This window comes from Podarcis filfolensis, assembly GCF_964270895.1.
Source record: "Podarcis filfolensis genome assembly, chromosome: W".
NCBI classification, from domain to species: domain Eukaryota; kingdom Metazoa; phylum Chordata; class Lepidosauria; order Squamata; family Lacertidae; genus Podarcis; species Podarcis filfolensis.
This window is the reverse complement of record NC_139619.1, coordinates 11,499,503-11,524,121: the sequence shown is the minus strand read 5'-3', so window position 1 is coordinate 11,524,121 and position 24,619 is coordinate 11,499,503.

The window sequence follows — 24,619 nt, the reverse complement described above, 5'->3', positions numbered from 1 at the left end:
GTACGCCGACCTGGAAGAAGTCTTCAGTGAGAAGGAGGCGGAAAGGCTACCCCCCCCCCACAGACCCTTTGACTGTCAGATCAACCTTCTCCCAGGGGCTCAGCTGCCGGTGGGTAAGCTGTACGCCATGTCGGACAGGGAGATGCAGGAGTTGCGGAGGTTTATTGACAAGAACCTGAAGAGGGGTTTCATACGAGAATCGAGGGTGGTGGGGGGTAGTCCAGTGTTCTTTGTGGACAAGAGAGACTCCAAAGAGCCCAGATTGGTCGTAGATTACAGGGGGTTAAACCTTGTGTCGGAACCAGTGACCTTCCCAATGCCCAGGTTTGACGACATTTTGGCCAGAGTAAGGAAAGGGAAGGTCTTTACCAAGTTGGACCTTCGGGGGGCTTACAATTTGATAAGGATGAGGGAGGGGGATGAATGGAAAACCACCATGTTCACCCCTCTGGGGGCCTTTGAGTACCTCGTTATGCCTTTTGGACTACAATCAGGCTCCGCCTGTTTTCAAGCTTTCATGCACCACGTGCTGGGGTCCCTACTGTACAAGAATTGCATGGCTTTCTTGGACGACGTGTTAATCTACTCAGAGAACGAAGAGCAGCATGTAAAGGACGTCAGGGAAGTGCTGAAAAGGCTGCAGGAGCACCAGCTGTGGGTCAAACTGGAGAAATGCCAGTTCCACGCCAGAGAGGTGGAGTTCCTGGGTTACAGGTTGTCGGACAAAGGCTTAGCCATGGACCCAGGCAAGGTGCAGGCAGTGCTAGAATGGAAGACTCCCAAGAATCGGAAGGACGTGCAGAGGTTCCTGGGGTTTGGAAACTTCTACAGGAAGTTCATCAAGAACTTCGCCCACTTAACGGCACCCACAACCGATTGCCTCAGCAGCAAGAAGAAGTTTGAATGGACGGAAGAGGCTCAGCAGTCCTTTGAGAAGCTAAAGAGGGCGTTCGCTTCAGAAGAGCAACTCTTACACGTAGATCTGCAGAAACCGATGAGGCTGGAGACAGACGCATCAGACAGAGCGGTGGGAGCCGTATTGCTCCAGCCGGGAAATCGGGGAGAGTGGAAGCCGTGCGCCTTTTTCTCAAGGAAGCTGAACAAGTCAGAACAAAACTACACGGTGTATGACCGGGAACTGCTGGCAATCCATGAGGCTTTTCGCCGCTGGAGACATTTTCTAATAGGTGCACAGCACAAGATCCAGGTGTGCACGGACCATAAGAACCTGGAATATTGGAGGACTGCGCGAGTTCTGAACCAAAGGCAGGTGCGATGGGCACAGGAGTTTTCCAAGTTTTTGTTTGAGATTAGGTACGTGCCGGGGAAGGAAAACATCAGAGCAGATGCTCTTTCTCGCAAACCTGAGTACTTGGAAGGAGAGGAAGTGCCGGAAGTACGCCATGTCATACCCGAGGATCGATGGGTGTGTGGTGCAGCGTTGGTAGGGAGACAAGAACTAGCCGGGTTGACGAGGGATGACCAGTACGCCCAAGCTAAAATCAGGGAGATCCGAGATGCTGGAGAAAATCAGGGGGGTTTTGAGGTTAAGGAGGGGGCTTTGTACTATAAAGGAGCGTTGTACATACCCGAAGGGGACTTGAGGAGAAGGATACTCAAACAACTTCATGACAACCCCACGGCGGGACATTTCGGTCAACACAAAACCATGTTGCTTGTCACTAGGCAGTTCTGGTGGCCAAGGGTGAGGGAAGATGTGAGGGAATACGTACGGGGGTGCGAGCGCTGCCAGTGTGCGAAAGGGGAGAGGGCAGCACCCGCGGGGTTACTGGAACCTTTACCCACACCAGAAAGACCATGGGAGGTGGTATCAATTGATTTTATGACAGATTTACCCAAGTCCAGGGGAAAAACAGCAGTCATGGTGGTAGCTGACTTGATGACCAAAATGTGCCATTTTATTGCTTGCTCGCATGCAGTGACGGCAGAGGAAACAGCTAGGCTGTTTGTAGGTCATGTCTTCAGGTTGCATGGCGCCCCCTTGAGGGTTTTGTCCGACAGAGGCAGGTAATTTACTTCCAGATTCTGGAGAAAGCACATGAGCCTACTGGATGTAGAAGTAAGCTTCTCGACGGCCAGACACCCAGAGACCAACGGACAAGCAGAAAGAGCTAATAGCATACTTCAACAGTACCTACGCTGCTATGTCAACGAAAGGGAGAACGATTGGGTGGACAAACTAGCGCTGGCTGAATTTGCGTACAATAACGCGGAACATGTGTCCACGGGAATGAGCCCGTTCATGGCCAATTATGGGTGTCACCCCAGGGCCTTCCCAGGGGAAGGGGAGGGGAGGTGGAGTGTACCGGCAGCGGAGCAGTTTGTGGAAGAAATGGAGGCCTTACACCAACAGCTTAAGATGAACTTGGAACGGGCCAAGGAAGTGTACAAGAGGCAGGCAGACAAGCACCGTAGGGAAGGGGAAACCATACGGGTTGGAGACCGGGTGTGGTTGTCAACACAAGGGTTACCGTTCAAGGGAGGTTGCAAGAAGTTGCGGCCAAGGCAGCTGGGACCTTTCGAGGTGACACAGCAGGTTAATCCCGTGGCCTTTAGGCTCAAGTTGCCGACCAGTATGAAACTATACCCGGTGTTCCATAGGTCTTTACTCTCCCCATATAGGGAGGGACTGGAATTTCCAAGGCGAGAGAGAGAGGTCCCCACACACCCACACGTAGAGGAAAGGGAACTTAGTAGTCAAGCTGCGGAAATACTCGATTCAAGATGGCAAAGGGGACAGGTGGAGTATTTGGTGGCTTGGGAGGGGGAACCCGAGTCTGAAAACACGTGGGTTCCTGCGGAAGCCATCAGGGATGAGTATCTCCGGGGGGAGTTTCACAGCAGGTTCCCAAGGAAGCCCAAACCAACAGCGAGGTTCTGGGAGGAGCAATTTGGCACCACAGATGAGGAAGAAGATTTCATGGGGTTTCCTGCCTCCGAAGAGGAGGGAGGAGAGGTATCCGAGGGAGAGGAATCGGACTGGGAAGATTACCCGGTGCGAAGAGATAGTAGCCGGTGGAGAGCAATGTTTGAATCTTCTGGGGATGGGGATAGCTCCTTCAGGGGATTCCCTGCATCACCGCCAAGGAAAAGGGAAGGAGGTGAGGGGGGTCCTGGGAGGGAGGTGGATGTCAGGGAATTGACATCGGAGCTCAGAGCGGAGGTAGGGCTCTCCGATGATGCAGGAGAAGGGACCAGCAGGGAGAGGGAGAATACTTCCATTGGGGAAGGAAATAAGCATGACACCAGGAAAGAAGGGGAGGAGGGAAGGTCTTCGGAGAGAGGGCTCCAAGACCCTTCCACAGGGTCCAGCGGGGAGAGCCCAGGACCTCTGCTGGCCACGCCCACTCTGCGCAGGAGACTTCCGCGCAGAGAGGCTAGGAGGAGACTTGGCGTCAAACAGCTTTTATGTTGGAAGAAGTTTAGGGAACGCCCACTGACGGATTCTGCCAGTGACTGAGACAGTTGCCTTGTAAGGGCTGTCAAATCAGGGAAAGGTTTAGCTACCCCAACAGCTGGGAGCAGTTTGGAATTTACGCACAAGCAACCCCAATTCCCATTACACCCATCAATATCAATTTTTGTTCCATCCAGTCTATTAACTTATTACCCAATTCCAAAAAACCCCGGACTTTTTATCGTTAGGCACATATATTCCGGCGACAATTATCTTTTCTCCTTGAAAAGTGATTTGTACTACTATCATTCTTCCCTCTTTGTCTTTATACATTAATTTTGGGTCAAGCTTTTCTTTTATATATAGTACCACTCCTCTTTTCTTAACATTATCTGATGCCACAAAATCCAACCCTAATCTCTTATTGCTTAAGATTCTTTTATGCTTCTTTGTTACATGGGTCTCTTGTAGACAAATTAAATCAAGGTTCCTCTTTAATAATACGTGGGCAATCTGGTTCCTTTTATTTTTATTATTAAGCCCGTTCACATTCCACGACAGTATAATTTAAAGCCATGGTTGATATACAGTAAATAGGTTATCGAATCTAAGTTAGATCTACTGTTCCTTATCTTCTGTCTCTTCCTCTTCTTTTTCTTCTCCTGAATTTTCCTCCTCTTTTCCCTCTCCACTCCCTCCATCTCCACCCCTCTCCCCCCCATCCGCTCCCCCCTTCCTCCCACCCCCCCCATCCTTCCCAGTTCCTTTTCGTACCTTCTTGCAAATTTTTCCAGCTCCAGAGGACTGGATAGTTTAAATATTTTTTCCTTAAAATAGAATGAAATCCCATCTATACTGGATCCCATTTTTCTTCAACTGGTTGGTTAATTTTTTATAACCGTCTCTCCTTCGAAGAAATCTTGAAGGAATCTCTTTAAATATAAGAATTGGTTTTCCCTGAATACACAACTTTTTGTTATAGTTCTGTTTCAGTACTTCATTCCTCATGTCCAAAGAGTTGAACATAACTAATACGTCTCCTGGCAGTTTCTTCCCTCTAGCTTTAGCGGATTTTACTTTTATCCGAAAGATGTTTGCTATTGAATATCCCATATCCTCTTCTTTCATATCTAACCAAGCTGCCAGTTCTTTAACCAGTTTAGATCTTATATTTTCATTTGGGTCCTCTGGGATCCCCCTGAATTTCAGATTTGATTGTTTCTGTCTCATCTGAGTCATTGCCATACTGTCCAACAGTTCTTCCTGTATTTTATTTATCTCCTTGACCTCTATTTTAAGCCTATCCATATCCTTCCTACTTTCTTTCATATCTTTTTGCACCCTCTTCATTGAGTCCTCAAGAGCGTTGGATCTTACCGTCAAATCTTTTACTTTTCCTGTCAGCTCTCCCACCACCCCCTCCAATCTCTTATCCAATGTATCCTGTACTTCTAATAACTTTTTCTCGATATATTGTTCATTATGTTTAAATTCTTTCCTTATTTCCACCATTAAGCTGTCATAGTCCTTGATTTCTTTCCCTTCTTTCCCATTTTCTTGTCTGGATGGTCTCCTTTCAACTGGCATTCCCACCCCTTTTTTCATTTTGTATTTCAGCATTGGTCCTAGCGACTATCCGGCTCCAGCCCATTTGCTGGAGACACGGGGAAGGGTTAACACTATATCGGGGGAGTCTCCTGCTGAGGCACGTCGACTAGGAGCTCCCCCGGGTCACCGCTCTGGGGCGTGCCTTTGGCCCACACCTCCATAGGCTGCGGACAGGGCCACGCCCCCCGGAGTCCTTTAACGGACAACCCTTCGCTCACTGGGGGGAGGTGATGGCGTTCCTCCCCCCCCCCACATCCTCTTAACCCCTTCTTACCAATGCCTACCGCCACACGAGCAACCGCTCGCCACCAATACTCTCATGCCTGAAACCAATCCCTTATCCCCTTTGCTATATCCCACAGCCAAACATCATTTCCAGCATCCGAAAGATGCACGCCATCAAACCGGTAGAGGGCCTCACAGTTGAAACGAATGCCCGGGTGTTCAATGACCTTCCCACCCAGGGCCGCCACTCTACGCACCATCCAAGGCTTTCCTAAGCCCTATTCATGGCTATCGGGCACCTGCAATCTCTCCAGACCCGCCTCTCCATCAAAGAGGCCCAAATAATTGTGACGTTCGGGTAAGAGGCCTTAAGCTCCTCAAAGTCACTAAATATGTGCCACTGCAAATCAACTGCCTTTCTGTAAGCTAGGTCATTTTCTCCTAATTGTATCAGTAACGCATCTGGGGGGCCCTCCGCTGCGGCTCTGGTCTTAAATGCGGGCAACATCTCAGCCCAGCGCATTCCCCTCCGCGATACCCAGGATATAGTGATGCCAGTCGGTAAGCCAAGGCGTGGCCCGAGACCGGAATTGATGGCGCGGACCCTGGCCCAATGTACGATGCTGTGCCCGATTATCCAGACGCGCACCCCCATATCTCCTGGAAGAAATTAAGAGAACAGGCCATGGTCAGTCAAGTCCCGGTTGGATTGTCATAATTTTTTTCTCACATAGCGTTTGTAAGCATCCGATTTCCAGCGGCCTAAGTCCTTAATCCTCTCAGTCGTAAGGCCCAGGTGCATTGCTGTGGTGGCCGCTCCTATCCTAAAGGAATGAGCCGCAAAATCTGCAGGGGGAAGGCCGCATGCTGCCAGTGTTAAGCGCATAACATGAGTGAACTGGTGACGCATCAGGGGTATGCCATCTGCGTGGATCAATAATGGCCCTGCCAAATTAGGCCTTAGAAATAAGAAGCGCCTGGTGTCCTTAACTGGACACGGGCCTGGTTCTCCGGTTGCCAAGAGCCGAACCAGAGCCCCCCTCCCGTACTGGTCTGTTTTGGAACTACGTATCCGCAAAACTAGATCTTCCCGTGAAAGTGTAACATCGCTTAATAGCAAACTCTGGGAGGAGCCGCGCTGACCCTCTTCATAAACCACCTCCCCCACACGCATTGCGCCGAAAAAGGTGATGGAGTATGCCGCTGAAAATAAGCGCGCCTCATACTTCGACCAACAGACCGTTCTCAGCTTTTTATGAATTTGGAAAAGTATGTCAAATGATATTGGCCTCCTCATATCACGGCTTGGGGGCTGCAGTCTACGCCAGCCCTCTAGGGTCTTTCGTGTGACAAAATCGGGGCATGGATCGGAGGAAAATACCGCCTTGCAAAAGAATGATATTGCCGCAGCCTGTAGGTTGAGGGTTTTAGGGGCGCGGCCCAGGCGTTTCAAGTACACTAAGTAGGATAAGACCTCTGACTTAACGGGAGGGGCGTTGCTACTGGCGGCGCGGGTTTTATTGCGGAACTTTAGGAAATCCAACCACGCCTTCTTATAAGATCTTAATGTGGAAGGCGCCAATGAGGCTAATACTCCCTGGATCACTTCTGGTTCCCAAGACTCTGGTCCCCAAGTCTCCACAGATGTTCCGGGAACGGCTGAGGTAGCGGCTGAGCGTCCGGTGCTAACGAGCGGAAGCGGTCCATCTGAAAACGAGATAGGGCATCCGCGATATCATTGTTAACACCAGGCACAAATTTGGCGGAGAAGTGGATATTAAGTTCTAAACACCGGAGAACGAAGGAACGCAGAAGAGCACCTACTCTTGGGGACCGTGCGGCCTGCCTGGAAAGGACTCCTACTACTGCCTGGTTGTCGGTGTGGAAGCAAACCCTATGGTTACTAAAGGCCTCTGACCACAAGTGCACTGCCACTACAATCAGAAAGAATTCTAAGAAGGTTAAATCTCTGGTTATGGGCCCCCCCTTCCAGGCTGCAGGCCAACGTTGGGCACACCATTGCCCCTTAAAGTAAATGCCAAACCCTAGGGAGCCTGAAGCATCTGAATGCACCTGAAAGTCCACCTGCAGCAACAAGTTCTCCTGCCACAAGGAAATACCGTTGTAGTTCTCCAGGAACTTCAACCGACTTCCAGGTCAGATTTTACCTCCTTAGATAGGCGAACCCTATGATGAGGGGAACACAGGCCTGCTGATAGCTTCGCGAGGCGGCCGCAGAATGGACGGCCAGGGGAAACCACGCGACAAGCAATATTTAAATGACCTAGCAGTGACTGTATCTGCCTAAGTGTAACTTTTCTTAGGGGGAGGAGCTGTCGAATGAGGTCACCAAGCGCGATCAGTTTCTCTCTGGGAAGTTTTGAGGCCTGAGCTACCGTGTCCAACTCAATACCTAAGTAAACCATGGTGGTAGCTGGGCCCTCCGTTTTGTCGGCGGCTAGGGGAACTCCCAACTCCCCGGCTAATGATATGAAGGCTTTGAGGAGCTCTGAGCACTTAAGCCTGCTATTAGCTACAAGGATAAAGTCGTCCAGGTCGACACGCCCTCGGAGCCAGTTCTAAAGCGAAGCGACCAATCCAGGAAGGTACTGAATGCCTCAAAGGCTGCACAGGCCACTGAGCAACCCATGGGCATCGCTTTGTCCACAAAATAAGCCCCTTCAAATTTGAAACCAAGTCTTCCGGATGAACTGGCAGGAGTCTAAAGGCCGACTCAATGTCACATTTTGCCAGCAGCGCACCTGTCAGGGAATCAGGAGCAGGAGCACTGGGGAGAGAGGAATTGGAGAGCGAAGGGGAAGAATCCGAGGGAAGCGTAGGGGAGTATGACAGTGGCCCGAGAGATTCCATGAGCTTCTCCAGCGAATCAGAAGATTCCCAGAAGGGGGCGCCGATGGTCAGAGCAAGGGGGGTCCCAGGGGGACGCACCAGAAACAAGGAGCCAGAGGGGAACCCCAAAGCAGCAGTGGAGGATCGGGACCAGTTTCCCCACCAGAGCGTAGTGGGGGGGAAGAGTCACATGTGTCAGGGCCAGCGTCCCCTCCAGCGGGAAGAGGAGGTGAGTCAGGGCTGACCACGCCTCCATCGGAGAGTGGGGGAATGGAGGGGAGGTCAGTTGCAGCTAGCCCCCCCGAAGGGGGAAGCAGTGACAGCAGCAGTGAAACGGTCAGGAGGAAAGCTGCGGGCTGGGCACGCGCGCCAAGTTCAAATGTGCAGGCGCGCGGAACAGCAGGAGACCCGGATGGGGAACCAGCTCCTAAAGCCCGCCGGAGGGAGGGAGAAGGCTCAGGGGAATCAGCGTCAGAAGAGGCTAGAAAGGGCGAGACCCCGGCGGGCAGGCGGACCCAGAGGAGGAAAGAGCAGCGGAAAAGGTGGAGCAAGGCGAGGGTCTTAAACTGGTGTACGGGGGGAGGAGATTCAGAGGGATCATCAGCGGTCTGACAGTTGAGACGTAGAGCTGCGCGCTGCGGCTCTGGAAGTGAAACTGAACTTCAATAAAGACTTTTGTACTTAACAACGAAGCAGCATTGGTCCTTTGTGAGCTGGGACCTTGGGCAGCTCTTACAGCACCCTTTCCGAATTTGCGAATAATCTTGACCACTTGGTCAAAAGTGGCATATCTCACAGTACAAAGTTCCTGCGGTATCGCATCATTGACGGACCCTCCCTTTGGGTAAGAAAGGTTGTGAATCATGTGAAACTCACCAGGCGCTTTCTTAGGGACTATACCTAACGGGGATATGTGAAGGCGTTCTATTGGAGGAGTTGAAAAGGGGCCAGCTACCCTACCTGCTTTAATTTCTTTACTAATTTTCTTTCGGGCAACCTCGGGCATCTCCCTCACTGATTTTTGATTTGGTGGATCACCTGAATTGGGGGGGAAAGCTACTGGGATCCTAAAACCGGTACTAAAACCTTCCCATAAATACGCTGCTGCTGTCCTGTTGGGATAGAGATGTAAAAGTTTTTTTAACGGGGTCAACTTGATGGGGGAGAAGGCCAGGCCCAGATTGAAATTACTGCCTGTTCCCCTGAGGTCCAAATGGGGCTCCATGGCCACCCCTGGGTCCCTGGTTGTAGGAACCTCTCCCACCCCGAAAGGGCTGCCTCCCTTTCATGCAGGCAGTGGCTGGGTGGTTACCGAGGCATTTTTCACACTCGTGGCTGTACTTGCAGACAGGCCGCACACAAACCCCTTTATTGAATTCCCAGCACAGTCGCCTCTGTCTCGCAGCGGTCTTCCAGGATTTTGATGAGTCCTGGGGCTTCTTGTCTACGTAGGGGCGCATGTGCTCTGACCAATAGTTTTGGTCCCTCAGATCCCAACGTGTGGAAGATAACAGCGAAGCATTTCTGCGGAAATCTTCATCATAATTTAGAGCAGCAGTATCCCCCGCTAGTTCTCGTGCCCTCCTAACATGGGCCATGTAGGCGACTAAATGCGTCGCCCGTTTAGGGTAAGCAGCGCTGACCACACCCATGAACACCTGGAACCCATCCAGCCAATTTTCAAAAGTGCGTTCGACTCTGGGTGTTCTGTACCTGCATTTTCCATGGCTGCGCCTCTTTTCCCCTTTACCTGTCAGCTTAGCTGGAGGCAACAATCTGAACATATCAATAAAGTCCCCATTAAGGATCTTGTCCCTCTTTCTCTGAGATAAATGGTTACCTACAATGAAATCTGTAGACAGGTGAGTGGAGGTTTTAACATCCGGCACTAGCGCGCCGTCCTTCCATTCAAGGGTCCCGTTAAAGGACTTACGGTAGGAATTGGCCCTCCTTTCATGGGCCCATGAAGGAAGACCCACGCAGTCTTCACCATGGCCCCAATACTCCTCCCTAGGAGCATCACTATCGGAGTCGGAAGAAGAAGAGGTACCTGAATCATCCTCCGATTCCGACCGCCTACTCTTCTTACTCTTCTTCGATGTGTGTTTCCTTTTTTCCTTCCTCTTCCCAGAGAGGACCTCCAGCGTGGCTTGATCCGGTGCACTGATCGCCTGTACCGCCTGCAGTCCCTGCGCTTCCTCGTCCGAAGTGGAGTCTGATGCGCCCTCGGCTAGTGCCACCTGTGGAGGCGGAACCTGAAAGAGACTAGGGACACCTGGGTCCTTTTGTGGGTTAGCAGCCTTGGAACCTTGAGTACTAGCCTTGCCCCTCCTGCCACCCCTTTGGCCCCCTTTTGACTTGCCTGAGGTGGCCGACTGAGCGCGGGAGTTCTTCTTTTGCTGGGCTGCTGCATCCTTGGCCGCACGCAGCACTGCAGCAGTGGACGCAGAGGTACCCGGAAGTACCACCTCGTTAGGTTGTGTGTCCGGGATGAACTCTTGGGAAAACGCCATTGGTGCAGTTGGCACCAGCGCCGCTGCCACTGGCGCCACTACCACTGGTGCAATTGCCATTGGTGCTGTTGTCACTGTTGCGACTGTCATTGGTGCTGCTGCCCCTGGTACGGGTGTCACTTGGCCTGCAGACCTGCTTTGCTTATAAAATTCCTGAAAAGCCGTGAAAAACTGCACCAAAGCCTGTGGGTTACTTGGTATTATAAATGGCTGGGACTCCTCCTGGTTCCCGAGTGCCCCCCCAGAAACAGCAGCATTATCCTGGTTACCTTGAGCCGACATAGTTGCGATCAAGACTCCAAATTAGTTAATTGATCAGTGGCAAGCAGCTCAGTTTATATGTGTGAGCGTCAAGCAACAGTACCGTAGTTCAGTATTGCCTGCACTGGTAAGCTTCAATGCAAACCCAAAACTATCAACCCTGCCAGTTGTGTTTAGCTACTAGCAATATGACTGTAGTTCAGTATTGTCTGCACCGGTATGAACTCTAGCTGATTCTAGATTTAATGAGTTCGATGCATCCAAATTTCAATCTATTTCAAGCAATCTAGCTTCCTGAATATTATTTTTTATTTAAATTGTTCGAATTTTTTATTTGTTATTTAAGCTAAACACTTAAAACTGATTGGAATCTATAATAAGCAGAAATGAACTTTGATAAAGCAATCAGCTATGCAGCAATCCAAAGGTTGCACTATGAATTGTACCCAACCCTTCAGCAGTGAAGAAGGATAACTTGAGTTATTATATTAAATTAAATTGCTAGATTAATATAGCCTTGCAACTAAACAGATGCTAAGCCTATAATTGCCAGACTAAATATATCCTAGTAAACTGGCCACTATACTTTAAAGACAACTAAAGGCTTATTTGAATTAATTCCAGGCAATGACTAATTCCGAGCAATGAATTTTTTGAATTAAAATTCCAAGCAATGAATTGCTTTGGCCAGGCAACGCTCCTATGGGGCACCACAACACTTTAACCAAAACACCCAAATGACTTATATTGCAGTAAGTATAAAGCCTTGAAAACAATTATAGATCCACCGGTTATAAATTCTCAAAGATAATATAAACTATAATTTAAATATACCGATAATAATAAACTATTAAAGGTAAAATATACTGCTATATATCCTTGAAGCAAACCACCCCAGCTGCGTACAATAAGGCTTATAAGGCTTGCGAGGGGAGGCTTGGTGGAAAAAATTTCCCACGTGAACTGCCTATAGCAAGATGGCGGCCGACAGCGTAGGCCACGTGGGTGGACAAAACGGCAGCCGGATGGGCCAGATGTAGTTGCCTATGGTAAAATGGCGGCCGCCAGACCACGCGGTCGTCTTTTAAAATGGCGTCGGGACCAGCAGTAAATAAGCAAATGTGCTGTCTATTAAAGACCTAGCAATCCTATTGAATTTAAACTGTACAGAACAAGCGTTGAGCCGCCCAGAAGAAAAACAAGCAACAAACAATGCGACGTTATGCGATCGGAGAAAGTCTTCCCACTAAATTGCCTCTAGTAAAATGGCGCCCGCCTAAGAGGTCACGTGGGCGATGCTAATGGCGGCCGTGGGCGGCCCGTCGCCTGGCAACGGCAAAGCTTCTCGTCGAGCGATCCCTACAGCGTGAAGGCTAAGAAATTACCGTGCACTGGCCCCTCGCCTAAAACTGCAACACACCCCCACCGGCAGAACTGATCGCTCAAGCCCTCGCCAATGTGAAGACGTGCCCTGATAAACCCAGACAATATGCCAAAGACGCGCGCCTCCCTCCCCTGACACGGAGGCTGCCCGAACCAAACGAATTAAGGCAAAGGAAGCGCGTCTCGCTCCCCTTCTTGTCGCTACACAAAAACCGCTTAAATCACCGGCGCCCCAATCCCCGCGATAATCACAAAATTATAATAAAACCAGCACAAGACCTGATCAGCCGAGCGTGTTCCTCCAGCAGAGCAACGAATTGCGGGGGGGGGGGGGGAGAGAATCCAGCAGGGGCGCGCGAACTGCGCTCCAAGGGGCTGAGCGGCAGCGCTCTTTCGCGGCTTCCTTCAGCTCCTCAGTGGCTTCAGGGGGGGGTAGCTGCCGCCGCGTTTGTGCGGGCAGCAAAGTCCGATGGTCCGGAGGTAAGCAATCCAGAGAAGCAATTGCCAATCCGCTGGATGAACAAAGACGCGACCCTGGAGCAAGATACCTGAGAAAAACTAAGACAAGGTGAGAGAGAAAGGAGCCTAGTACAAACCTTCGATGAAAAACGTGAGGGCTAGCCGGCGAAAAGAGGGCGAGCCCCCTCTGCGCCGGCCCTAAATAGGGCAGGCCACACCCCCCCAGCCAGCTGATTGGCTGGCTGGGGGGGCAGACCCGGCCGGGATTCCCCTGCTCTCGCGGGGGCTGCAACCAGCCCCCGCTCCCGTGGGGTGGGCGTGAAGCCCGCAACCCCACCTCCTGGGCAGGCCGGAAGTGGCTTTCCTTACACACCACAGCAGAATGCCATAGCTGAGTCAAAGTTTAGGTCCATTATGGACATGACAAGGTGCATGCTAAAGGATGCATGTTTGCCACAGAAGCTGTGGCCCGAAGGAGTGTACACGTCGGTCTATTTGCAGAATAGACTGCCAACCAAAGGGGCAGAGCGCACACCATTTGAACTTTGGCATGGGAAAACTCCCAATCTGTCGCACATACGTGTGTTTGGAAGTCCGTGTTACTTCCACGTGCTCAGGGAACGCAGACACAAGCTTGACTCCAGGGCAAAAGCAGGTATCCTTGTGGGATATGCCTCTGGAGGCAAAGGATGCAGAATTATGGACTTACAAAGTGGTAAGACAGATGCACGCCATGCGGTTTATGTTGATGAATATGGAAAAGTAGACACTAAGAACACTGTTGTGGACTCCCTCCTCCAGAAAGGACTCAAGAGTTTGTATATTTCCCTTTTGAGACCCCACAAGGTAATAATCTGCCTTCGAGTGTTACAGCGCCCCCTACAGGCGACGCACCAGAAGACGCAGAGGACCAGAACCCTGGCGGAACCAGAGACGAAGAGGAGGACTCAGATGGGGACATGCCTGTGTTGGAGGAGGATGAGGAAGCTGATGCGGTCACAGAACCAGAGGTCACGCGCTCGTCCAGAACCAATAGAGGTGTCCCACCATTGCGGTTGTCCTACTTTGCAGGGTCGGCGTTTCCACAGGAACCTTCCACTTGGGAAGAGATACAGGAGATGCCAGCTGCAGAAGCCAGTCTCTGGAGGAAAGCCACGCAGGAGGAGATGGATGCACTGCATCAGAACAAGAACTGGACACTCACTGAGCTGCCTCCTGGTAAGAAGGCCATTGGCAGTAAATGGGTTTTCAAGGTTAAGAAGGGGTCTGAAGGAGAAGTACAGCGCTACAAAGCTAAAATTGTAGCACAGGGATTTTCACAGCGTTTTGGTGAAGACTATGATGAAGTTTTTGCACCAACCGTGAGGTACAGCAGCGTAAGAATGCTTTTAAGCATTGCAGCCTCCAAGAAAATGAGAGTGAAACACATAGACATTGCTACCGCTTTTCTACATGGGCAGATTTCTGAAGAAATTTACATGAAACAGCCTAAGGGTTTTGTGAAACCACATGAGGCACATTTAGTGTGCAAACTCCAGAAAGGACTTTATGGACTTAAACAGGCTGCTAGAGCCTGGAACCAGAAGTTGCATAAAATGCTGACGCAACTTGGGTACAAGCAAGGCGATGCTGGCAAGTGCTTGTACAGTAAGTCAAATAATGGACAATTCTCATATATCTTAGCTTTTGTCGATGACCTGATTATTGCCACAGCAAGTGAGAAAGACTATACACAGATAGTAAAGCACCTTAGCAAAGAGGTGGAGGTCAAGGAGCTAGGAGATGGCCAGTACTACCTCGGGATCCAGGTGGAAAGAGAAGAGGACGGCTCATTTCTTCTCAGCCAAAGACAGAAGATCCACGAGCTGATTGAGCACATGCAGATGCAAGACGCACATCCAGTTGCTACACCGATGGCCACTGACTTCCTGAAGAATCAGCAGGATTCGAAGCAGTTGCCAGACAACAATGACTACAGGTCGGCAATTGGTAAACTTTTGTATTTAGTTACCACATGTAGACCTGACTAAGCTAATGCTGTGGGGATTCTTAGCAGAAAAGTGAATTCTCCCACTGAGCATGATTGGGCAGGTGTAAAGAGGGTGGTGCGATATTTGAAGGGTACCATGAATTGTAAATTAAGGTTACCAGCCGTCAGAGACCCTAAGTTGGTTGGGTATACTGATGCAGATTGGGCTGGGGATAACGCTGATTATAAATCAACAAGTGGTCATGTTTTTATGTTTGGGGATGGACCTGTCGCATGGGGCAGTTATAAACAGAGCTGTGTAGCATTATCTTCCACAGAATCAGAATACGTTGCAGCAACAGAAGCCTGCAGAGAGATCGCCTGGCTTGATCAACTCATAAAGGACTTTGGGTTGGTGAGAAAAGGGCCTGTCAGCTTGCTAGAGGACAATCGAGGTTGCCTGAAGCTGACGCAGAGTGAGAAGTTCCTAGCCAGAACAAAACACATTGGAGTTAGATACCACTACATACGCCAGATGATCCAGGATGGACTTGTGGAACTATCCTACTGCAGCACCCAAGAGATGACTGCTGACATCCTGACGAAACCCCTACCAAGAGAGAGTTTCCAGAATCTACGTGTCAAGCTGGGACGCTGGGTGGTTGAATAAAGTTGTTTATGTTTTGTGTATGTTGTATTGCCTGAGAAGGGGTATGTGGGATGTAAACACAGGAGCAGTCAATGACAACATTCCTAGAGTGTACATGTTAGAACATGGGGAGGGATGTCTGTCCAGCAAGCAGGTAAACTTCCTGGGACGGACTTCCTCCGCATGTGACCAGAGGTGGGTGTGGCCTCACCTGTGCAGGTAAATGATAAAAGCACAGGGCAGGCAGCCATCTCTCTCTCTCTCTGCCATTTTCTTTCGAAGAAGAAGCATCTAAAGATGCCCTCTTGGCTCTCAGCCAAGAGAGGAGGAAAGGACTATCTTGCTATAAGATAGATTCTGAATGTATGTAACCTTTTTAAGCCTATCTGCCTTCTGGGATCATATTGTGAACAGAACGTGAGTGAACTCTTTTATGCTTTTACAAAGACTGTGTCGTGTCTTGTATTTTAAGAGGGAACAAAAGGGGAAATTACCAGAGTAATTATTATAGAGGTTCTAGTGAACCTGTGCACACGTTACCGTTGCGAACTTAAAGGGGGAATGTTTATAAACTCTGCTGATATTTTGGAAACTTGTTAGCACAAGTTGGATTAGGATATAATCTCACAAACTTCTGCCGGTCCGGCCTGATCCAGTGCAGCGGGGCAAAAAGCAGGCTGGCTTCCTGTCCTCAAGGCCGAGTTGAAGTCCAGAGAAGGAGCCTCGTCCGCAATCGGCAATTGGCTACCTTTGTCAAAGTAGCCAAGACTCTCAGTCTTCAAGAGGGAAAGGAGGAATCTGTGAGAAGCACCAGGAGCCCCTGAAACTCTTTTGCAAGGAGGATGAAGCCCCCATCTGTGTGGTTTGGGGCAGATCCATGAAGCACAAACACCACGAGGTGATTCCTCTGGAAGAGGCTGTCGAGGAATACAAGGTACCTTGAGGGGGAGAAATAGCTGTGTATTCTTCTTGGCAGGTTATCTTCTTAATTCTCAGATCCAAAGTAGGCATGGTATTCATTGGTGGTTGTTTATTACCTTAGAAGCAGCCAAGGGGAAGCCTGTGGGCTGCTGGGATGGCTGGGAGGAGGGAGTCGAAGTCTTTCTCTCTGCCAGGGGGGCCAAGGGATCTTCCCTTGAAATACAGCAGCTTCAAAGATTTGGGTTGGGACCATGGCAGGGAGAGAAAGTGTTAACCTCATCCACATCCCCCAGCAAGGTTGCTTTGTACATATTTAGAACACTACAAATGTGAATTGCATATGTCTCCTTTGGTTAGCAGGATGCCTCCTCAATACCCTGCAAAGCAGATAGCAACAAGGGGTCAGCTGCAAGGGGGTGGGGACTGGTGGCCAGTGTTATAAGGAAAAAACAGCTCCTTTTCCCTTCTGGGGTACCTCAGAGCCCATATAGAGTCCTTTTGTAGCTTCTCTATCAGTAGGAGAAAATAACAGAGGCCAACCAGAGAATATTGAGAAGCAAAGCAGCTAGTAAGCCAGAACTTTATTACCTGTTGCAACAGGGTGCTCACCCCCCCCCCACGCAGGAGGGAGGAGGAGACCGCGAACCAAGTCCTTATATAGACATTTGAAATTGCCCACCCTGGAGCCCAAGACCACCCCTCCATACATCATACATACATCACAGAAGGGGTGGGGGGTCTACAACAGACTCCTGTCTGGCAGGAAACCTGTTGATGGGTTTACCTGGCTGTTCATGGGTTTACCTGGATATTCTTTTGTGATGATAACTACTCATGGTATTTATGTATGTGTTCTGTACTTTTCTTTCCTCCAGTAAATTACTTTGCTATTATGGCAAGGCCACTGGACCCAAGAAGCCAGTATAATATTCATCTCCTCTCTTTGTGTCTCAATCAAAGCTGAGTTTTCCCTTTTCTTGTCAGGGAGAGATCTGTCGCTGCCTGAAGATTCGGAGGAAAGAGAGAGGGGAAATTCTGGCCTATCAAGCAGACCTGGACAAGGAAAGCAAAGACCTCCTTGGAAGTGTCACTCTTGTTACTAGTGAGGGAACAAGCACTTCAAGAAGCAAGTCCGGACTGAGGAGGGAGGGGAAAATCTGCCCATTTCAACTTCTCCCCATTTCTCCTTTTTCCATATCGGTTTGCTATTTATTTATTATTCTGAAAATGAATCAAATGCTAGGGTGGCTACCTTCTCATATAAAGATGTTGATACGTGCTTTACCCTCATAAATTCATTTTTTTGTGAACATTACCTGGCTGGGTCAACCTTGAGAAATTCAGAGGTGTGAATTTCAAAAGATTGCTGTTTTGGTCTCCATATTTTTCCAAGAATTGCGAATTAGGTAAGTTCACCTTTGAATGCAGCTAAATGGAGTTTATTTCCCATTGTTGTTTATTATGTGAAAAGCAGTCAAGGAGAAGCCTGAGGACCTGTGAGCTGAGAGGGTGGAAGCAGTTCGATTCAAATCATAATTCTCTTGCTGATGTTTTGAAGGCTGACCCTCTTCCTCACTCAGACCTCCTCAGAACCGGAGAGGCTGAAGACTGTGGAGAAGTTCATACAACTGCACCAGTTCCTGGAAGAAGAAGAAGAAGAAAAGCGTCTGCTGAATCATGTGGAAGAGGTGGAGAAGGAGATTGCAGGGAGAAGGGATGAGCAGCTGGCTAGACTCTGCAGGAAACTCTCCTCTCTTGAGAGGATCATCCAGGTGATGGAGGAAAAGGGTCAGCAGCCAGCGAGTGAACTGCTGCAGGTAAGACGGCTCCAGGAAAAGGCTGCCTCCCATCCTTTCTGTGCCCCTTTCATGTACGCAAGGAGTGTAGGGGCTCAGTTGACGGAGCCTCGAGTCAGCTTTGTAATGGACAGGAACACCCCAGAGACCTGGGATGCTGAACTCACCTGAAGGCCGACTAGAGATTCTTCAGTCTTCTTGAGGGAAGGGGAGGGGATTTTCTGCTCCTTGCTGATGATTTGCCTCCGAATGCCTTCCCGCTGGGCAATGCTGCCTTCCTGCCCTGCCCTGGGCTTCGCCAAGGATGCAGTCAGGCCTCCTTCTGACATGAGCCAGTCTCTTGACCAAGCTTCTCTTCCCGTTCCCTCCACAACTTCTGGGTAGATCCCCTTCCCCATAGATCCTGATCGGCCCAAAATGGTGCTCGGTCACAGTGACCAAAGAGCAAGACAGAGGGACTCATCCAGACTGCGCCACCTTCTCCACTCACAATCCCATATGGCCAGAAGTACAAGTGCTTCTGAACGCCCTCTTTAAGGAGGCTGAGAAGGCTGACATACTGGCAAAGGCAGGAGAAGCCCTATTACGGAATGATTGCCAGATGTCCCCGTCTCCCGGGGACAGTCCCCGGATTTACAAATCTGTCCCCAACAAAATCCGTCCCCGGAATGTCCCCGGATTTCATATAAGGCCCCCAGATTTATATTTTAAGTGTTGTAGATTTATTAGTAGGGAAGGAATGTTGCGTGATTGGTTCAATGGCACAAGACACATCATATGGGGACTTCCGGCGAGGCAAAATGGCGGGTGCCATGGCAATGAGCAGCTCCTGAAGCCAGCCAGAGCCAAGTGCACTACCAGGCTGGCTCCGGGCTGCTGAGACTGCTGCTACCGCTGCCACTGCCGAGGGGGAACCAGGGATGCCCGGCGCGTCGACTGGGGGAACCGCTGACACCCCCCCCCCAGGACCCAAATCGAGGCGGGAGCAAGAGCGCCCGGCCACATGGCCGACTGCCCAGTGGCGCTCCAGGGCCAGTAAAAACCCCGGAGCCAACCCAGGGAGAAGGAGGAAAGGAGAAGGAAGAGAGAGAAAGAGGAAGTAGAAAAAAGAGGGGAGCCCTGACCTTTCCGCGCTGCTGCCGCTGAGGAAGAGAGGTAGGAGAGCACCAGGAGGGCAACGACACGGGGCCGAGCCCAGGCCCGACCCGAGCCTACTCCATGGCAGATAGCACTCCAAGAGATCAGGCTGGGGCCCAGAGGAAGGCCACGCGACATAGGAGACCCAGAAGAGAAGGTATTACTTCTTATTTTTTAAAAAAATGATTTAAAAAAAATAACATTTTTTTCTCTTTTGAAAAAAAAAAAGTGTCCCCAGATTCTTTGAAAAAAATCTGGTAACCTTACCTTAAATCCTAACCTTCTGATTCCAAGTCTCTTCTTTCTCAATATCCCCATTCCGTTAACCGCACCAAGCAACAAGCTGTGAAATGCAAGTTTAAAAGGCAAGCTTTCCTTTGCATCTCACAGAACTTTAAATGTAATTCGTGGTTTTTTTCACCTGTCCGCCAAACTTAGGTCGTTTTGCCTTCCTTTAAATCAGTAGTCAAGCGATACTTTTTGGTAAAACGTTCGTCTGGATCCCGGAAGTCCTACCTGAGAAGAACAATGGGAGTTTCCGCTAGCGCCAGCCACTTCTCCTTCTGCAAGCAGCGCCACCCGAATTCCCACCTGGGATGAGACGCTTGACGCACTAAACTGAGCCGCCGGAGAAAGACTGGGGCGGGCGGCAAGTGGGAGGGGGAAGTTGTGCGCTTCTGTCCCGTGAGAAAAGTGCTGGGCTCTGTCTCTCCAGTTGCGCTTCCTCGGTTCAGAGGTGGACTATAGCAGCTGGGCTGGGCTGCCTCAAAGCCCATCAAGGCCACAGGCTGCTAGCATGACTCATCCCGGCTTTATCATCTGAGGGGAAAGGATACGCGGTCTTAAATGCTGGCCTTGGCAACTTGGCTGAGCTACCTTGGGCCAGTCCTTGGGCCAGCTTAGCCTCCCACCCCAGCCGCTCCAGGATGGGAAGTGCGTCCCGGGGGAAGCGGGATTCAGGCGGAGGAGGACGTCGGATTCGGTGGGGGTTGCCAGGAGCAGCACGATGTCCCTCCAACCCCCGGCTTCCAGTCTCTAGGCAGGCGCCCAACGTGGCCAGGTGGCAAGGGCTCTTTCTTACTCCAGCCTTGGCGTGCAGATCCCGGGTTCAGCCCCAGATCTCTGGAGCGGAAAGGCTCTTGGGCGTTGGGTGTGAATATGAAAGGCAGCATCTGTCAGAATAGGTCATACTGAGCCAGTACAGATGAACGTGACTATTGGTTCGCTTCCTCGGCATCCCAGAACTGTGAAGGTTGCCTCAACTGTTGAGCAACACAGCTAAGGAAGAAGCAGTGGAGTGTCTACGGGGGGAGCATAGCTGCCATGACCTTCCAAACACAGAGACAGGACAGTGTGGTGGCACCCAGGGAATAGTTGCAGCAGCCGGATGGCTGGCTGAAACACACACCATTGCACTCTTTTTGAATGGGATTCAATCTGAATCAGCCAGTTAGTGAACTTGGTGCTCCTGTGCAACAAACCCACTACAAAATTGCTCTTCCCCGCACACTTCCAGGTCCCTCCAGCTGGGCTTTTTGAGTGTGATGGATTTTTCTCACTCCAGAGCAGTTTGTGTTTAAGCTGAAGGTCAGCAGGAAAGCAAGGGAGACTAAAAATTTTGCATTTGTTGATATAAGAAGGTTTTAATAACGCTAATATTTTTTTTATAATAGATTTTTATTGGTTTTACAACATATATTAAAACACAAAACAACTAACAATTAACGACATAACACATAAACAAACAAACATGCAAACACATATAATTTCTTAACCTCTCTTTCTTGAACCTTGTTTCAACGACTTCCCCATACCTCCCTTTTCTGCATCCCTGTTTTAAATTTTCCCAGCAACCCCTATTTTCAATACTTGTAATTCAATTTCTAATCTTTTTCCTCTTACCCAATTATTTATCACTGCAATTCTGTTTTACATTACCCATGACATTTTAGCACTCATTAATTTTACAACAGTTCTTAAGATAAACTTTAAATTTCTTCCAATCTTCTTCCACCGTCTCTTTCCCTTGGTCACGGATTCTGCCAGTCATCTCAGCCAGTCCCATATAGTCAATCACCTTCGTCTGCCACTCTTCCAGCGTGGGTAGTTCTTGTGTCTTCCAATACTTTGCTAAAAGAACTCTTGCTGCTGTTGTAGCAGACATAAAGAACGTCCTATCTTTCCTTGACACCAATTGGCCTACCATGCCCAGGAGGAAGGCCTCTGGTTTCTTATGAAAAGTACACTTAAGTACCTTCTTAATTTCATTATAGATCATTTCCCAGAAGGCCTTGATCCTTGGGCACGTCCACCAAAGGTGGTAGAAAGTACCTTCAGTTTCCTTACATTTCCAGCATTTATTATTGGGCGTATGATAGATTTTTGCAAGCTTGACTGGGGTCATGTACCACCTATAAATCATTTTCATAATGTTCTCTCTTAAGGCATTACATGCCGTAAACTTTATACCGGTAGTCCATAACTGTTCCCAGTCAGCAAACATAATGTCATGACCAATGTCTTGTGCCCATTTAATCATAGCTGATTTAACCGTCTCATCCTGTGTATTCCATTTCAACAGCAAGTTATACATTCTTGACAAATTCTTAGTATTGGGTTCCAACAGTTCTGTTTCTAGTTTTGATCTCTCCACCTGGAAACCAATTTTCCTGTCCTGTTTAAAAACTTCATTTATTTGGTGATAATGAAGCCAATCTCTTACTTTTGACTTCAGTTTCTCATAGCTCTGCAGTTTCACTTTTCCCTCCTCTTGTTCTATAATTTCCCAATATTTTGGCCATTTTGATTCCATATTAAGTTTTTTCACTTCCTTAGCTTCCATTGGTGACAACCACCTAGGGGTTTTGTTTTCCAACAAATCTTTGTACCGAATCCAAACATTATATAGTGCCTTGATAACAATATGGTTTTTGAAACCTTGGTGCATTTTAACCTTGTCATACCATATATATGCATGCCAGCCAAACCTGTTATTGAACCCTTCCAAATCCAAAATGTCTGTGTTTTCAAGAAGCAGCCAGTTTTTCAGCCAGCAAAAAGCCGCTGATTCATAATACAATTTTAAGTCCGGCAGGGCAAACCCCCCTCTTTCTTTTGCGTCAGTTAATATCTTAAATTTTATTCTGGGCTTTTTGCCCTGCCAGACAAATCTAGATATGTCTTTCTGCCACTTCTTGAAACAATCCATTTTATCCACAATCTGCAATGTTTGAAACAAAAACAACATTCTCGGCAAAACATTCATCTTAATAACAGCAATTCGGCCTAACAAGGAAAGTCTCAAATTTGACCATATTTCTAAATCTTTCTTAACTTCTGTCCGTTTTAATAACGCTAATAATGAATGTGTGGAAATGACTGGAAAAAGGGAAAAAAGGAAAATCAAGGTTTATGACTCTTGGTTTCCTGGAAGATGATCCAAAGACTCCCCTGGACTAGAAGAGACATCTCATTAACAACTGGAGAAATGCCAAAGAACTTTGGATATCTGCTTGGGAGGTTTCTGATGCAGTATTAATTTAACAAGGAGCCAGAAGTGAAACCGAAAGTAGACTGAGCAGCTGTTGTTGTTGTTTAGTCGTTTAGTCGTGTCCGACTGTTTGTGACCCCATGGACCAGAGCACGCCAGGCACTTCTGTCCTCCACTGCCTCCCGCAGTTTGATCAAACTCATGCTGGTAGCTTCAAGAACACCATCCAACCATCTCATCCTCTGTCGTCCCCTTCTCCTTGTGCCCTCCATCTTTCCCAACATCAGGGTCTTTTCCAGGGAGTCTTCTCTTCTCATGAGGTGGCCAAAGTATTGGAGCCTCAGCTTCACGATCTATCCTTCCAGTGAGCTCTCAGGGCTGATTTCCTTCAGAATGGATACATTTGATCTTCTTGCAGTCCATGGGACTCTCAAGAGTCTCCTCCAGCACCAGAATTCAAAAGCATCAATTCTTTGGCGATCAGCCTTCTTTATGGTCCAGCTCTCACTTCCATACATCACTACTGGGAAAACCATGGCTTTAACTATACGGACCTTTGTTGGCAAGGTGATGTCTCTGCTTTTTAATATGCTGTCTAGGTTTGCCATCGCCTTTCTCCCAAGGAGCAGGCGTCTTTTAATTTCGTGACTGCTGTCACCATCTGCAGAGATCAAGGAGCCCAAGAAAGTAAAATCTCTCACTGCCTCCAATTCTTCCCCTTCTATTTGCCTGGAGGTGATGGGACCAGTGGCCATGATCTTCGATTTTTTGATGTTGAGCTTCAGACCATATTTTGCGCTCTCCTCTTTCACCCTCATTAAAAGGTTCTTTAATTCCTCCTCACTTTCTGCCACCAAGGTTGTGTCATCTGCATATCTGAGGTTGCTGATATTTCTTCCGGCAATCTTAATTCCGGCTTCGGATTCATCCAGCCCAGCCTTTCGCATGATGAATTCTGCATATAAGTTAAATAAGCAGGGAGACAATATACAGCCTAGTCGTACTCCTTTCCCAATTTTGAACCAATCAGTTGTTCCATATCCAGTTCTAACTGTAGCTTCTTGTCCCACATAGAGATTTCTCAGGAGACAGATGAGGTGATCATGCACTCCCATTTCTTTAAGAACTTGCCATAGTTTGCTGTGGTCGACACAGTCAAAGGCTTTTGCATAGTCAATGAAGCAGAAGTAGATGTCTTTCTGGAACTCTCTAGCTTTCTCCATAATCCAGCGAATGTTTGCAATTTGGTCTCTGGTTCCTCTGCCTCTTCTAAATCCAGCTTGCACTTCTGGGAGTTCTCGGTCCACATACTGCTTGAGCCTTCCTTGTAGAATTTTAAGCATAACCTTGCTAGCGTGTGAAATGAGTGAAATTGTGTGGTAGTTGGAGCATTCTTTGGCACTGCCCTTCTGTGGAATTGGGATGTAGACTGATCTTCTCCAATCCTCTGGCCACTGCTGAGTTTTCCAAACTTGCTGGCATATTGAGTATAGCACCTTAACAGCATCATCTTTTAAAATTTTAAATAGTTCAGCTGGAATACCATCACTTCCACTGGCCTTGCTATTTGCAGTGCTTTCTAAGGCCCATTTGACTTCACTCTCCAGGATGTCTGGCTCAAGGTCAGCAGCCACACTACCTGGGGTGTACGAGCCATCCATATCTTTCTGGTATAATTCCTCTGTGTATTCTTGCCACCTCTTCTTGATGTCTTCTGCTTCTGTTAGGTCCTTACCACTTTTGTCCTTTATTATGGTAATCTTTGTACGAAATGTTCCTTTCATATTTCTGATTTTCTTGAACAGATCTCTGGTGCTTCCCATTCTGTTGTTTTCCTCTATTTCTTTGCATTGCTCGTTTAAGAAGGCCTTCTTGTCTCTCCTTGCTATTCTTTGGAAATCTGCATTCAATTTCCTGTATCTTTCACTATCTCCCTCGCA